Genomic DNA, 3,687 nt, shown 5'->3' with positions numbered 1-3,687 from the left:
AAAAAAAAAAAAAAAAATGTTGAAAACATCGCCATAGACTCAGTCGTCCTCTGCACTACTTTCTCTGTCTAGTCATTTTGGTGTCTTGGGTCTCTGAGTGCAGCAGGGATCTGCACTAGAGTGCGGATCGGGCCGGATTATTCTGTCCGAGCCCGGCCCGTGTCGGACGCAGTTAAAATCTCATTTGTTTCTCATACTAATGACACATGTACGTTTGTTTGTGTGTTTGCTTTTATTAAGCAAGTGTAGGAAGGCATTGGGAAATGTCAACAGGTGAGCGCATCAATGCACACGGGCCAACAAGCGCCATTACCTCCATAATCAGCTGTTTTAAATTCTAAATGTTCAACGCCTCATCGCGCTGATGTGACCGAGTCCGACCCGAACCAGAGCATCCTTTCTAAAAATCTGTCCGAACCCGGCCCGACCCGTCGGGTCCCGTAGGGCTCGGGTCGGGTATCCATCCTCTAATATGCAGCGGTGATCTGCAGCGGGGATCTGCAGCGGGGATCTGCAGCGGGGATCTGCAGCGGGGATCTGCAGCGGTGATCTGCAGCAGCTACAGAGACGTTTAGAAAAGATCGTGCGTGTCCCAGTTTTTTTTTTTAAAACACACCAACTGTGTCAAGAAGCCGGCGCTCCATCGCTCATCTGATGAAAGTGTCTCTCTGCAGCGAGGAGAAACATCCTGAGCTGCTGTATCTTTCATCACCCTTATATAACTGCTCTGATGCTCCAGTGACCTGGATCAGGATCAACTAGGAGGATGGATGGAGGGGGGGATGGAGGGATGAACAGAAACTTAAAGGGTAGGCCGAGACACCAACGTTACAGGTTTTGAGGCCATTTTTACACGTTAAGTGTCTGTAAACATAATAATTAAAGACTGAAACATTCACTGATATTAAATCTCATATTTTCCCATATTGTTTGAAGATGGTGGAGGAAAGCGTTTAACATGTTGCTCCAAAAACCCCAAAATGCTAAATCTTTGAACGCCGTAACCGGCAGCAGCAGACCGGGCTGCAATGTGACCCTTTGGGGCAATTATGCATCGTCAATTTGGTCCGTTAAAAGTGCTTTACTGATAGATTATTATTCTGAGAGTCTGACAACATTATGGAAAGGATCCCTACAGAGATCTACCTTTTTAAAAACCTCTTTCAGACCTTTGTGTCTAATTATAAACAGCTCTGAAGTCGCTGACGCTAAACCCACACGACGCCATTTAAAACAACAACGCTTTTAGCGTGTGTAGAGCAAACATATTTTCACATGTAAATCGGTATACTACGTGTTTATTTCCACCAGAAACTCGTGTCGGGATGTTTTGAAAAGTGGAAAGACGACGCAACAACGCTTTTTGTACTTTTTATTTTGTTTCTGTCGACTATGAATGAAGTGTTTTGTTTTTTTTAAAGATATTTTTGGGCCTTTTGTGATAGGATAGCTGAAGATATGAAAGGGGAGAGAGAGAGGACTAAACCTCTGTATATGGACGGCCACTCTGCCAACTGTATTTACAAAGCTTAAATCACTGCTTATTTACATGGAGTCTGGTGGGTTTAGTCAACACAATTCTGCGGATGTTACTCTTCAACAGAAACGTCTATCTGTGTACGAGTCCGTTCTACGATGTGGTCAAATAGCTTGGTTAAACAAGGAAATGAATTTAGCGACGTCCGTGTGACTTAGACCCGTTCTCACTCCCGCTTGGTCATTGGCTCTCGGAGTCACATGCCGATCCAGAGTCTGGCATGCTGGGAAAACGTCGCGGTGATTGGTCAAAAATTGCGAGTCGCACCAAAGGACACTTGCGTGAATTGGCGCGATTTCATCGTGAAACCCCGGAAAGAGTTTAACGCAGTAAAGGGATCTGAACCCTTATCCAGCACTTCAGCATGTTATATGAAATGTAACGTGTAAGATCTTCGGAGGCAGAGATAGTTCAGACGAGACGCAGAGATGGAAATCAGTGATCCAGGTTTAATTATCTCCCAACGCACCACAGTGAAACCCAGCTAAAAATAGTCTGACATCAGCGTGCGGAGACGGAGGAAAGAGATGCAGATCTGATCGATGGCAGCGGGTCGGGATCTGCGGTTCATAACGTGCATGACGAGACAGAGCGCTGGGTTTCTGTAGGGTAAAAATAGCCGAGCGTGTCTCACTGACAGACACATGATTACAAATCCGGCTGAATATTTAATGCCGTCTGCGGCGCTGAGCCGAAGTCACGTCTGAGTCAAAGTTAAACATATCCAAATGCTTCTTTCAGGACACTTTCTAACATGTCATGGTACAGGAGGGACCTACTGGAACTGTTGGGTCTTAAATTATAGAGCGGTCTAGACCTGCTCTACCTGTAAATTATAGAGAGGTCTAGACCTGCTCCATCTGTAAATTATAGAGAGGTCTAGACCTGCTCTATCTGTACATTATAGAGCGGTCTAGACCTGCTCTACCTGTAAATTATAGAGAGGTCTAGACCTGCTCTATCTGTAAATTATAGAGAGGTCTAGACCTGCTCTATCTGTAAATTATAGAGAGGTCTAGACCTGCTCTATCTGTAGATTATAGAGCGGTCTAGACCTGCTCTATCTGTACATTATAGAGAGGTCTAGACCTGCTCTATCTGTAAATTTTCTTAAGTGTCTCTTGTTATGAACTGATACTATAAGTAAAATTAAATAGGGGTAGATTTTTTGGGGGGATGGGGACGCAGACTATGCAACACCATCACTAACCGGGACGTTGTAGAGCGTCCTCTGGTGGACAGACTATGCAACACCATCACTAACAGGGACGTTGTAGAGCGTCCTCTGGTGGACAGACTATGCAACACCATCACTCATAACATGGTTGACTGTCTGACGGTTAGGACGGCAGGACGCCAGAGACAGAAGGACGACCCAGCGGGACGTCTCCCATCTGTTTACATTGAACCGTCTGTCTGTTTAACAAATATGAATGTGTTCCCACGTTGATGCGTGTTGATAATCCCTGAACCAGATGAAAACCAGAAAGGGATCCATGCTTAGAACATGATCCTTAAATAACCCGTAAAGATGATCAGGACTCCGAGGGATCGGTCGGACCAGCAGGAGCAGTTCTCTGCAGGGTGGGGGGGTGGACGGAGGTTTCTCTGTTGGGTTCTTTAAAACGCTAACGCAGCACTAGGAGACGTTATACTTCCCTGGTACTGTTTTCCCTCTAATATTCAACTTTTTTCTCAAAATAAATCACAGTGACTGTTTTCTGTCTAATATTGGAGTGTATGTGTACGTGTACTGTTGTGTACGTGTACTGCCGTGTTCGTGTACTGTTGTGTACTGCCGTGTACGTGTACTGCCGTGTACTGTTGTGTACTGCCGTGTACGTGTACTGTTGTGTACTGCCGTGTACGTGTACTGCGGTGTACGTGTACTGTTATGTACGTGTACTGCCGTGTACGTGTACTGCTGTGTACGTGTACTGCCGTGTACGTGTACTGCCGTGTACGTGTACTGCTGTGTACGTGTACTGTTATGTACAGCTGTGTACGTGTACTGCTGTGTACGTGTACTGCCGTGTACGTGTACTGCTGTGTACTGCTGTGTACGTGTACTGCTGCGCACGTGTACTGCCGTGCACGTGTACTGCCGTGCACGTGTACTGCCGTGCACGTGTACTGTTGTGTACTGCTGT

The 3,687-nt window shown here is 45.9% G+C and overlaps 1 protein-coding gene across 1 annotated transcript in view; it reads right to left on the bottom strand.

The window, feature by feature from the left end:
• The window catches only part of LOC117939041 (uncharacterized protein KIAA0930 homolog), a 10,182-nt gene that overhangs the window by 3,815 nt on the left and 2,680 nt on the right, over positions 1-3,687 (bottom strand). The gene's annotated exons all lie outside the window — the stretch shown is intronic.

The sequence above is a fragment of the Etheostoma cragini genome, chromosome 23 (assembly GCF_013103735.1).
Source record: "Etheostoma cragini isolate CJK2018 chromosome 23, CSU_Ecrag_1.0, whole genome shotgun sequence".
Lineage (NCBI taxonomy): Eukaryota > Metazoa > Chordata > Actinopteri > Perciformes > Percidae > Etheostoma > Etheostoma cragini.
The sequence above is the reverse complement of the archived record's forward strand: the minus strand, read 5'-3'. Positions and strand labels throughout refer to the sequence as shown.